The sequence below is a fragment of the Macaca thibetana genome, chromosome 16 (assembly GCF_024542745.1).
Source record: "Macaca thibetana thibetana isolate TM-01 chromosome 16, ASM2454274v1, whole genome shotgun sequence".
NCBI lineage: Eukaryota > Metazoa > Chordata > Mammalia > Primates > Cercopithecidae > Macaca > Macaca thibetana.
The window spans coordinates 70,187,594-70,200,988 of record NC_065593.1 but is presented as its reverse complement, the minus strand read 5'-3'; the positions used below and the strand labels follow the sequence as shown (position 1 = coordinate 70,200,988).

At 40.8% G+C, this 13,395-nt stretch overlaps 1 protein-coding gene across 2 annotated transcripts in view; it reads left to right on the top strand.

The window, feature by feature from the left end:
• Window positions 1–13,395, top strand: part of KCNJ16 (potassium inwardly rectifying channel subfamily J member 16) — a 541,663-nt gene that overhangs the window by 30,827 nt on the left and 497,441 nt on the right. For both annotated transcript variants that reach the window (XR_007720474.1, XR_007720475.1), the window contains exon 4: window positions 10,812–10,915. The gene's annotated coding sequence lies outside the window, so the exon portion shown is untranslated. The remainder of the gene's footprint in view (window positions 1–10,811; window positions 10,916–13,395) is intronic.

Sequence of the window (13,395 nt, the reverse complement as noted above, 5' to 3'; positions counted from 1 at the left end):
TAAGGATATTAATTATTTTCTTCCTACTACTTTTTGATATTACCTACAATTTTCTCAATGGCCATTGGTTGCTTTAATAGTCAGAAACAAGTCCGGGCATGGTGGCTCACCCCTGTAATCCCAGCACTTTGGGAGGTCGAGGCAGGTAGATCACTTGAGGTTAGGAGTTCGAGACCAGCCTGGTCAACATGGTAAAAACCTGTCTGTACTAAAAATACAAAAAATTAGCTGGGTGTGGTGGCATGGGCCTGTAGTCCTGGCTACTCATGAGGCTGAGGCAGGAGGATTGCTTGAGCCTAGGAGGTCAAGGCTGCAGTGAGCCAAGATCATGTCACTGCACTCCAAAGTAAGACTGTCTCAAAAAAAAAAAAAAAAAAAAAAAAAAGACAGAAACAAAATTATTTCTAAAGGAAAGTACAGTTTAAAAAAATCATGCAAAGCTGTGATATATTCCCTGAAATTCAACTGTGAAGTTTCCTAGACATGCATATACTTTGCTGGTGAATACCCAAAATACTTCGTTTTGCAGATTTGGGTATTTCTTTTCTTTCTTTTTCTTTTTTTTTTTTTTTTGAGATGGAGTCTCCCACTGTAGCCCAGGCTGGATTGCAATGGCATGATCTCAGCTCACTGCAACCTCTGCCTCCTGGGTTCAAGCGATTCTTCTGTCTCCGCCTCCTGAGTAGCTGGGATTACAGGTGCATGCCGCCAAACCTGGATAATTTTTTGTATTTTAGTAGAGACGGGATTTCACCATGTTGGCTAGGCTGGTCTCTAACTCCTGACCTTGTGATCCACCCGCCTCAGCCTCCCAAAGTGCTGGGATTACAGGTGTAAGCCACAGCGCCCGGCCAGATTTGGGTATTTCTTCTACAGTTGCCTAGTAACAACAAAATTGGACACAACTGATTGAAGTTGATAAAGGTTGTCTTTACTGTCCTTCTGCCCTTCATTTCTTCTCCCCATGAAGGTCTCTCTCAGCATTTCCTTTTAGCAGTCTACTAACTTCCTGTTTTTGAATGCACCTCCTTTATGAGAAGAGAAAAAATAGTTATCATTTGTTAGAAGGTTACTATGTGTAAAAAACCACACTAAGTAAATTATAATATCTCCTTTAGTCTTTTTAACAGTCTTTTCAAATAGATAGTGTTATCCTAGTTTTATAGGAGAGGATGTAAAGGCATAGAGATTATGTATCTGAGGCTAAGGTCATAGTATTATTAAGAACAGAGCTGGGATTGGAATTCAGGTGAGGTAGGTCAGTCTCTAAATATGGCCATCAACAATTCCTCCCATCTCTGTACATGCCTGCAGTGTCTTGGATTAACAAGAGGAAATTATTTCCCCACCCCTTAATCTAGAATACCTTCATAACTTGCTTTGCACAATAGAATAAAATAGAAACAACTTTCTAGGACTTTGGCATTTAGGCCTTAGGATAACTGGCAGCTTCTGCTTCTTAGGCCTTGGAACCTAGCCACTACGTGGTAAGGAAATTCAGGCTAGACTACTGAATGATTGGAGACCATATATAGAGGGGTTGAGAATAAGTAGGTCATAGTGTTGCACGTGTAAACCTCACAGCCTAGTGGGGGAGACAGCTCCATAAACCAAAAACCACAAAGCATTGTAATGTGTGTTGTACTGGAGGTAAGTAAAAAATGTTGTAGAAGCCAGAATAAAGTGGTAGCCTCGTGTGTGTGTGTGTGTGTGTGTGTGTGTGTGTGTGTAGAAGGTAGCTTCGTGGAAGTGGTGACAACACTTGTCCCCCATCTTGAAGGGCATGTAGAGATTCCGTAGGTAGAAAAAGGCATCCCAGGCTAAGAGAACACTATTTGCAAAGTTATGGAAGTGTAACAAAAAAAGACATGCTTAGGAAATGGTGAGTCAATAGTACTTTCTATAGTTTTGTTGATTCTTATACTTCTAAATTTCAACTGCTTTAAAAGATGTAAACTTTCTCACTGCAGCTTCCCATGCTGATAGATGTGGAGGGTGGATGTGAGGAAAGGCTTCCTCCACTGATCAGTGGAGATTTTTTTTTTTTTTTGGAGACAGAGTCTTGCTCTGTCTCCCAGGCTGGAGTGCAGTGATGCGATCTCGGCTCACTGCAACCTCTGCCTCCCGGGTTCAAGCAATTCTCCTGCCTCAGCCTCCCGAGTAGCTGGGACTACAGGTGCATGCCACCATGCCCAGCTAATTTTTGTATTTTTAGTAGAGACAAGGTCACCATGTTGGCCAGGCTGGTCTTGAACTCTTGACCTCATGATCCACCCGCCTCGGCCTCCCAAAATGCTGGGATTACAGGCATGAACCACCGCGCCTGGCCAGGATTTGTTTTTATACATTCATTCCTCTTAGTTGATTTTTTTTGTTGTGATATTTGAATGTACTGTATTAGTTTCCCAGGGCAACTGTAACAAATGACCACAAATGTGGTGGCTTAAAAGGACACAGGGTGGGGAACATCACACACTGGGGCCTGTTGTGGGGTGGGGGGAGAGGGGAGAGATGGCATTAGGAGATATGCCTAATGTAAATGACGAGTTAATGGGTGCAGCACACCAACATGGCACATGTATACATATGTAACAAACCTGCACGTTGTGCACATGTACCCTAGAACTTGAAGTATAATAAAAAAAAAAAAAAAAGGAAAGAAATCTATTCTCTCACAGTTCTGGAGGCCAGAAGTCTGAAATCAAGGTGTTGGCAGGGCCATGCTCCCTTTAAAGGTGCTGGAGGACGGTCCTTCCCTGTGTCTTCCAGCTTCTGGTGGCTCCGGGTGATTTTTGGCTTGTGGCAGCATCATTTCTGTCTTTCTCTTGGTCTTCAATGGCCTCATTCTCTGTGTCTGTGTTTTCTCCTCTTCTTATAAGGACATTGTCTTTGCACTTAGGACCACCCTAATCTAGGATGATCTCATCTTGAGATTCTTAATTACACCCGCAAAGACCCTTTCCCCAAATACAGTCACCTTTATAGGTTCTGGGTGGATGTATATTTTGTTGGGAGCCACCATGAACCCAGTACAGATAGTAACCAACATTTCCCTTTGCTAATGGTTTATATTTAACAATAATTTTTTTTTTTAAATCTTCATTTTATCATTTATACATTTCAAAAAGTTTAAAACTCTAACGTGTTTAATTCCAAATGTGACTTTGGCTGGGTTTCTCTCCTAAGCAGCACTTCAGTACATTTTCTTAGGCAGAATGCAAAAGATCTACATCAGAGTAGAACTGGCCCTGTGATTAGCTATGCTAAATTGAAACCTTATGAAATATAGTGTGGTTACATTAAATGGCAGTTAGAATGTGGTCAACATTATTACAAATAAATGTTTTTCATTATATTTTACTGTCAGCAAATGCTGGTATAAAACTCATTGCCATTCCTCATATGGCTACCTTGAAGGGAGTCAGAAAATACATTGGCATCTGAGATCTTCATGTGAATTATTTTGAGAATTCCAAAGACTCCAAACTCAATTCAAAGAAACATGATGGAAATTTCATGGGCTTTTAATTGGACTTTCATCTTTGCTTCCTTTGTCAGTAAAGAATGACTGAGGTTGTTGCTAGACCCCCTTCTTTAAAAAAAAAAAAAAAAAAAACCATAAAGTTTCTATAGTTAAAGCCTCTTGGGAGGGGAAGAAACCTCACTCAGCATACAGAATGATAAAATTTTACTTGGCGAGGTAACATACATGACTTTGGACAGGTTTAAGCTGCTTTTTCATTGAAAGGAAGAGAACTTTCAGGCTTGTAGGTGCTATTTCTTTCTTCTTCCAGTTGCTACAACTGGAAACTGTAGTCATTGTAGGGTTTTCCCTAAATAAGTCCAAGTCTACAGGAGGCAGCAGGGAGTCTATTCCATTGAAGCCTTCCCATGAGGATGAAACAGCTTCGAATTTCTTGATCATTCTAATCATCATCACCATCTGGAAAATTTCGTCATTCAACTAATAGTTGGTAATCATATTGTCCTGGCTTCCAAAATAAAACAAAATGAAAAGGCCTTCCAGACAATCCAAGTAGGCTATTTGTCCAACTGCTCTATTTATCTGTGTCGATTTCATTTATATATTTCAAACACCCACTGACTCTAAAGTATACTGAATCATGCCCTCCAGCAACTGGTCTCATCTACAAAGAATGAACCTGACCCATGATTCTGTGCTCCTGTGTTTCTCTCATTATAGTCATCAGTTAGCCCAGAGATAGAAGCATATGATTCTTTGGATGAGATCGCTGTTATCTTTTAAAAATACAAGAATCATAAACTCCATTCAAAGGTGACATCAGAACGATGAAAGACATTCTGAGACAGAGAAAATTACCTCATGCCATTTCCCCTAGATTTTCTAACTTTCTCATGTTTAGTAATCAATTGTTCACTGACTCTAAATGTATGGGAGGTAAAACTTTTTCTTTACTCTCTTATATTCTGAGGCTGGGCCTGCAAGTTAAACTGACAAAGACAGATGAATAGAAGAAAATTGTACACATTGTATGTGATGTTAATATTCTTATGTGTGCAGGGTTTTCATAGAAAAGAAGTGAAAACCCCCCAAAAAGCAGGTAAACTGGAGGGTGTCTATACCATTTTAGCAAAGGACAATAACCTGGGGAGAAGCGACTATGACAGAGGAAAGAGGGTTTGGGCTTCTAGGGGTGGTGAATGGTGGGAAGGTAAATTTATGAGGAAAAGCAATAATAAACAAGAGTTATTTACTAAAGTTTGCTTACACAGCACATCTTGGTGTGCTATCTCCATCTCCTGATAAGTGTTGTTCCTATCTTTCTAATAGGGGAGGGTAGGGGGACACCTTTGTGTAGCCTAAAGCTTACAGTTTCTCCATACACACTGAACTGTAGCCTAACTGGATGTTGAAATGGACTGTAACCTATTCTTTTAACAAGTAGCCAAGTTTCAGCCAATCATAGCAGCTGAGTTCCAGCCAATCACAGGCAGCCAACTGTCTAAACTGCGTTTAAACAAGGCAGATGCTGAGCTGTAACCAATCCAGCTGTTTCTGTACCTCACTTCTATTTTTTGAACCTCACTTTCCATTTCCTGCCTATTAATGTTACCTGACCATGTGGCAGCCCAAGAGTCGCTGGAAACCTGTTTTGTTTCTGGGAGCTGCCTGATTCATGAGCTTAATTAAATTGTTAAATCTAATTCGTCTGAAGTTTTTAACACCTTCACGAGGGGAAATTTATGCCCTGCTTTAAGGCAGAGGTGGTAGGCGGAGCTCTTCTGTGTCTGCTTTTTCTCAATTGCCCCTAGCTCAAAATAATTCTTATGGGGGCATATTTTGGGGTGACATACTCTGATCTCCTTCATTGGGAAGCAGTCCCTGAGTGTGAGCCTAGCAAAGACTCTCTTCTTAGAAATACTAATTTAAAACATAGTGGTTAAAGTTCAGAAGCTGGGTCTCTGTGCACATTATCTAACTGCTTGGCACACAAAGGTTTGTCAAATAAAAGACAGGCAGGCGACGAATGCATTGAGAAACGTTGTCAATCCTACCTAAAGTTCCACAGACTTAGAGAACATGTCTTTCTACCTGACAACCATTCAGAGCAGTGTGGCTGTTCCAACTCCCGTCCTGAATTTCATCATTCAAAATCTGTGAGACCGATTCTGAGCCCTCATGGAAGACTGGCTCATTTAATTGAACAATTTGGAAAACTGTTGAGTTGAGGAAATGTATACAGAAGCTAGGTGGCGCTGGCGGCCACAGGCTGCGCAAGACAATCCTCTGCATGTCAGAACATGCCCTGTGCCCAAAGGACACAGCTGTGAAACCTTTCTGAAGAGTTTAGTATCAGATGCAGGGAGAATGATTTGAAACATAAGAGAAATACAGAAATTCCACAGCATCACTTTCAGACCGTCCAACATTACCCATTCCTTCTGACATAAACATGAAAACCCATAAAGCACAATTTGTATTTATCTATTTTCTAAATAAACTCCTCCTGGTCATTTGCTTTTCGAATATTCTGTTTGGTCTTTTTGGTTTTGCAATCACCACTGACTTGGAGCTCCACAGAAAAACCAGAGGTTCCAAAATAGCAATCGGAAGAGAACTTGGTTTCAGTCCCTTTTCCATTAATGTCTGTTTTCCACAACCACATAACCTGTGCATTTGGAATATTTTCCCAATAGCACTGGCTTTCATAAGCTGTAGTGACTGTCAGGAAATAAAACTGCTTTGGTGGAAAGACCAGAATTATATAGCTGAGAACACAGGAATGTTAAACCAGCCTTCGAAGTCTTGCAGAATAGGAGAGAATAAAAGTGGGCTGTGTCAATGAGACAGGTTTAATAGAAATAGAACATTTATGAATTTCTAGTCACATCTTCTGACCAGATAATTTACAGAGCCACTTACCTTACATATAGGAGATATTAATCTTACAAGTGGAAGATGAGTCAGAATATAATAGTCCGACAAAATTTTCTGCTTTATGTAGGCTTATGGAAACTGTTTTACCTATAGACATATTATATCACATTTATATAGTCATTTAATAAATTTCATTCATTGAAAATAATACAAATGCATTAAAATGAAAACAATCATTAGGCACATACTTTTGGTTAATATTTCCAACAGTCCTGAAAGATGTGGTATAAATGTATCTGTAATCCCTAGGGGTTTATTGTGCAAGAAAAAAGCAAAGCACATTGTTGATTTTTTTTTTTTTTGAGACATATTGGCTGGTAAAATGTTGATACTAATTAATTCTGAAGTGGAAACAGGCTTACAGGCTGGCAGACGGGTTATAAAATTTTTTTTTTTCCATTGGTCTCAGAATTGCTAGAATCGTTGTTTCAACACCAGTAGCTCTGGTCCAGGTTAATAGTTCTGCCTCCACTCAATACCACGTTATACACCATCTTCCCCACTGTCAGAGGAGCTTGTTGAAGATAGTTTCTTTACCTGAGAAGTCACACCATTCTCCTTTACTCCTCTTTCACCATTTCCCCTCTTCTACCTGACCAGCGTACGTATTTGTAAACTCTTGTTCCAACCTGTTAGCATGTTCCTGATGGAGGACTTCATGGAAGAAGCGTGGAGTTGAGAATTTCAACTTTTACTTCTGTTACAGGAATGGCCTTCAGCCTCACTTAGATAGAAAGGGCCACAATAAACTCAGAGGAGAAACAGGCTCAGAAATGGTGGAGGACATACTCATCTTATTTATCACTGGGTTTCTGGCCCTTGATGAAGTACTTGGTATTTAGTAAGTACTCCTTGCTAAACTTCTTGTTTGTGTCTGCTTCCACATTCCAAAGATATGAGGATATGAGTTTGAAGAGAGTATGAGATAATTTAACAAATATGAAACCAGTGGTATTGAGCACCAGCAACATACAGAGCTGTATTAGAAACTGGGAATTGCAAAAAATGATATATTTGTCCATGTTTCCTAAGAGGTTACCTATTAATACATAACTACATATTTGTAAGAAGACATTATAGCATATTGCCTGTGAACCATCTGCCTCAGCTTCTAGTTGTTTCCTCTGATTCAGCTAGCCAAATGCCACAAGAAGCCACAAAGCCAATTTGTGTTCTTGGATAACTGCATGCAACACCCATTAGCTTTCTATGGGCAGGATTTGGCGCAGAGAACTCATCTGTTGCCAGTGCTCAAAAGAAAGTCAGGCTTAAATAAACCTATTTCTGTATTCCTACAGGCGTGCCTACGAATCCATGAGGCTACAGTCACGATGGCATACTTGGCAAGCTCAGGGCACTGTTATCTTTTTAATTAATTTTAGTGACCTGTTATAAATGCAAGTTTCCTTCCTGTGTTTCAAAGACTTTTTGCTCCCTATTCCAAATGTCACAAGTTTTCTTCTATGACAAAGATCATGTTAGCTTCTTTTTTTTGCTGTAACGTGATTTTTTTTTTTGATATTGCATTATAGCTCCTTCCCCTTTTGCCATACATGCATTCATAGCTAAATTATGGAACGATTGGTGTTTCTCTACCTTGGCACTATTTACCTCTGGGTCAGATTATTCCTCATTGCGGGGGATTATCTTGGGCATTGTAGGATATTTAGTAGCATCCCTGGCCCTTGCCACTAGATGCTACTAGAATTTCCTGCCCCTAAAATGTCTCCAAAAGTTGCTAAATGTTGGGATAGGGAAGGATTGCCACCTGTTGAAGACCACTGATTTATACTAATGTAACTTTTCTGCAAAAAACCATTAAATACCATTACTCAAGGGACATAAGTTGGCTAATGATTCTGCGGCATTTAGCAAAAAATCTGTCTGGTGAAAATACCAGTGGAGAGGAACAGAAACAATTGTAAATCTTCAAAAATCATTCCTTGAGCAAGAAAATGCCTAATGCCTTGGGTTAGCCACTACCTTCCCCATTCACCCTGCCCCCACCCCGAATGTAACATTTTATTTTTAACCATCTAAGTAAGGCTGATGTTGCTGATGGAGAACAGCTGCTGTATTAGTCTGTTCTCACACTGCTGTGAAGAAATACCCAAGACTGGGTAATTTATAAAGAAAAGAGATTTAATCGACTCAGTTCTGCATGGCTGCAGAGGCCTCAGGAAACTTACAATCATGGTGGAAGGCATCTCTTCGCAGGGTGGCAGCGGAGAGAATGCATGCAAGCAGGGAAATGCCAGATGCTTATAAAACCATCGGATGTCTTGAGACTCACTCATTACCACGAGAATAGCATGAGAGAAACTGCCCCCATGATCCGATTACCTCCACCTGGTCCCACCCTTGACACATGGGGATTGTTACAATTCAAAGTGAGATTTGGGTGGGGACACAGAGCCAAACCATATCAGCTGCAGAGATCTCTGGGTGGAGTGTTATGTGAGTGAGCTTGCTACAGATTGGAGGGAGCCACTGAACTGTTAGGGGCGTTTTTTCCTGATTAGAATTGCATTCTGCTATCTTTGGGTTTCGGCTGAGGTTGCTTGTCATTACATTGGCAGGCAGATAGAAACTATGAGATATGCTATTGTAAATGCATTATTTTCTCTATTATTTATAGCTGCGAGTAGGTAGTGATATAGGTGGTAAGAAAGCAACATCACAGATTTGATATAGTTTGGATCTGTGTCCCTGCCCAAATCTCCTGTTGAATTGTAATCTCCAGTGTTGGAAGTGGGGCCGGGTGGGAGGTGACTGGATCATGGGGGTGGAGTTCTCATGAATGCTTTAGTATCATCCCCTCTTGGTACTGTGTCATAAGTTCTCACGAGATCTGGTTGTTTAAAAGTATGCAGCACCTCCCCACACCCTCTCTGTCTTGCTTCTGCTCTGGCCCTGTGAAGTGCTGGTTTCCCCTTTGCCTTTCACCATGATTGTAAGTTGCCTGAGTCCTCCCTAGAAACCAAGCAGATGGTGCCATTCTTCCTGTAGAGCCTGAAGAATTGTGAGCCAATGAAACCTCTTTTCTTTATAAATTCCTCAGTCTCAGCCTTTCTTTCTTTCTCCTTCCTTCCTTCCTTCCTTCCTTCCTTCCTTCCTTCCTTCCTTCCTTCCTTCCTTCCTCCCTTCCTCCCTTCCTCCCTTCCTCCCTTCCTCCCTTCCTCCCTTCCTCCTTCCCTCCCTCCCTCCCTCCCTGTCTCCCTTCCTTCTCTCTCTCTCTCTCTCTTTTTTTTGCTTTTTGTTTTTGAGACAGTCTGGCTCTGTCACCCAGGCTGGAGTGCAGTGGTGTGATCTTGGCTCTTTGCAATCCTTCACCTCCCAGGTTCAAGCCAACCTCCTACCTCAGCCTCTAGAGTACCACCACGCCTGACTAATTTCTGTATTTTTTGTAGAGACAGGGTTTAACCCTGGTCTCAAACTCCTGAGCTAAGGCGATCTACCTGCTTTGGCCTCCCAAACTGCTGGGATTACAGGCATGAGCCACCGTGCCCAGCCTGGGTATTTCTTGATAGCAGCGTGAGAACAGACTAATACAAGATTGAAAGGAGGAAGGCCAAGGCAGGTGCTAGTAGTTAGAGATATATAAGTGCAGTCAAGAATCAGGAATAAAGCCCTACCAACAGCCCTCTGAGTAGTTTAAAACCTTCAGAAATCTAAATTTAGCTGTTTTATAGGTGATTACTAAGAATTTGTCTCTGCCAGTCAAAGTCATGGAAGCAAAGAAGACAATCGTGGTTGCCAGGGGCTGAGGGGAGGGGAAAATGGGGAGTTGCTAATCAAGGGGCACAAAATCAGTTATGCAAGATGCACAAGCCCCAGAGATCTGCTGTGCAACATTGAGTATGTGCACAACAATTGCTATATTGAACACTTAAGAATCTGGTAGGAGGGTAGATGTGGTAAGTGTTAAATGTTTCTTACTGCATTAAAATTTAAAAAAGAAAAAACCAGTATGTATGACCTTGTGAGGAAAAATAAAAACCCTTCAGGTAAAAGAGGTCAGTTTTTTTTTTTTTTTTTTAATTCAAGATTTTCTGACCATTGTGAATGGAAGTGGCTTTCAAAGATGGGGCTATGTATCTTTTGGTCTATGCTAGTCCGTTTCTTCACAATCTGTCATTGTAAGGCTAAAATACCACGGGACATGGAGATGGTTAAGAAAGAACACTGAAGGAGAGAGGGTGGATTTTGGAACAGAATTAGCGTTTGTTGACCAGGTATCAGTTGATATTATCTCATATATGGTTTGCAAGAAGCCTGTGTCTGTTTCCTGTTTATAGATGATTAAACCGAGGTGAGAGAAGTTAATAAACATGTCCAGGTTGAGAAAACTAGGAAGTGGCAGAGCTGACATTCCTATCTCTTTTGTCAGGACTCTAAACCCTGCCCCCCTTTTTTCCCCATTACACCATGAAGCCTCTGGACAAGATGAAGTATCTGACTTATCAGCTTCTGCAACTGAAGAGAGCATTGCAGGTAGGCATCCTCTTTGATGAGATATGAAATGTCAAACCAACATATTATGATTATACACTATATAACTTCCAAGACATTTGATTACGATCTGGTTACAGGACATAATATTTGACTGCCAAAGATTAAAGTATATTTCTTCTTCTTCTTTTTTTTTTTTTTTTTTTTTTGAGATGAAGTTTTGCTCCCATTGCTTAGGCTGGAGTGCAATGGTGCCATCTGGGCTCACTGCAACCTCTGCTTCCTGGGTTCAATGGATTCTCCTGTCTCAGCCTCCTGAGTACTTGGGATTACAGGCACCTGCCACTATGCCCGGCTAATTTTTGGTATTTTTAGTAGAAATGGGGTTTAACCATGTTTGCCAGGCTGGTCTTGAACTCCTGACCTCAGGTGATCCGCCTGCCTTGGCCTCCCAAAGTGCTGGGATTGCAGGTGTGAGCCACTGAGCCCGGCCTAGTATATTTCTATTGCCTATTACTTAAACACATAATGCTTAGAAAAGGAAAGGCTGATTAAAGCACACAGTTACATGAAAATTTTCCAGATATGTTATTTTCTATTTAAAGAGACCATTTAACATTTTATTTGCGGTTCCAGAATTTTGTTTCACAAATATTTCTGAGCCTCACAGAGGCTTTAGATGTGCTATGAAAACTTTACTGAAGTGAACACAGTGGTGAGTTACTAAAGGATGGATGAAATATAGACCTTTTTTTAAAAAAAATAAAATAAAACTTATATTTCCTATCAATAGATTGAACTCACTTTCTCTGAAGCCCCACTCCTGAAACTATAGATCAGACTGTCAGTGTTGTTATGGAATGTGCTAACATAGTCCTCTACACAGTCCCATCATTCCCATGCACGCTACTAAGCTAAGACCTGTGACTGCTTCACCTCCCTTAACCCTAGCCTGCAAAGAAACTTTCTCTGAACTTCTTAGTGACGGTGGTCTGTCCCCTCTCATCAGTGCATTCCTGATGACCTTGGTGAAAGCTATCTGTGTTCTCTGGGCTTCCTATGGAACATGCTCATCTGGTGGACCTTCTAGACTCACATCATTTATCCATTTTAGCAAGTATATTCCCTCAGCCCCTTTATTTCTTCCTCTGTCACCTGCTAGGGAAATGCAGGCATTTCTACATTGCCAAAAGCTGACCATTGCTTTTCTCCAGGCTTCTAAGAGCCACAGTAGCAACAAGTTTTTCTCATTCTCTCCATACCTTGCTAGAACATTAAATTGTGTTAAATAAAGTGCTTCTAACTCAATGAAATCTTGCATATCCAGCTTTACTTTTTTGTCTCCTTGATCAAGCATCCTCAAATTCAAATCACAGGAGAACTTCCCTGACTCCTGCCAGTTCTTCAGGATGTAGTCTTTTAGGCATATAATTGCTTTCTGCTCCTACCAGACTCAGCATATCCCTAGCCTGGTTATGATGAAATTTTTCCCTATTTAGCAGCCTGGAAGGCAGAAGAGAAGATGTGGCAGCTCCTGAGTGGGCACTGTGTTAGTTTCCCATGGCTGCTGTAATAAATTAACACAGGCCACTTTAGGAGGCCAAGGCAGGTGGATCACAAGGTCAAGAGATTGAGACCATCCTGGCCAACATGATGAAACCGTGTCTCTACTAAAAATACAAAAATTAGCCAGGTGTGGTGGCGCATGCCTTTAGTCCCGGCTACACAGGAGGCTGAGGCAGGAGAATCGCTTGAACCTGGGAGGTGGAGGTTGCAGTGGGCCGAGATCATGTCACTGCACTCCAGCTTGTAGACAGAGCGCGACTCTGTCTCAAAAATAAATAAATAAATAAATAAATTACCACAGGCTTCATGACATACAATAATACAAATATTATCTTCTAGTTCTGAAAGTTAGAAGTTCTAAATCAAGATGCTAGCCAGAGAGAAGCTGTTTCTTTGAATTTTCTAGCTCCTGGAAGCCACTTGCCTTTTCTGACTTATGGCTCCTTCCTCCACCTTCAAGTCCTGCAATGTAACATCTCCATTCTTTCTCTCTCTCTCTCTCTGACTTCTGCTTTCATTGTTGTGTCCTCCTCTCTGACACTGACCCTACTGCCTTCCTCTTACAAGAACCCTTTTTTATATTTAAGTATTTTTTGATGCATTATATTTGTACATATTTATGAGGGTACATGTGAAATTTTGTTCTATGCATAGAATGGGTAATGATCAATTCAGGATATTTAGGGTATTCATCACCTAAGGGTTTATCATTTTTATGTGTTGGGTACATTTTAAGTCTTCTTCTGGCTATTTTGAAAAGTACAATACAGTTTTGTTAATTCTAGCCACCCTGCTTTTCTAGCAAAAATTGGAATGTATCCCTTCTATCTAACTGTGTTTGTACCCATTAACCAACCTCTCTTCATTCCCTCTTCTACACATACACCCTTTTCCAGTCTCTGTTATTATTCCATTCTCTACCTCTATATGATCAACTTTCTTTTTTTTTAGCTCTC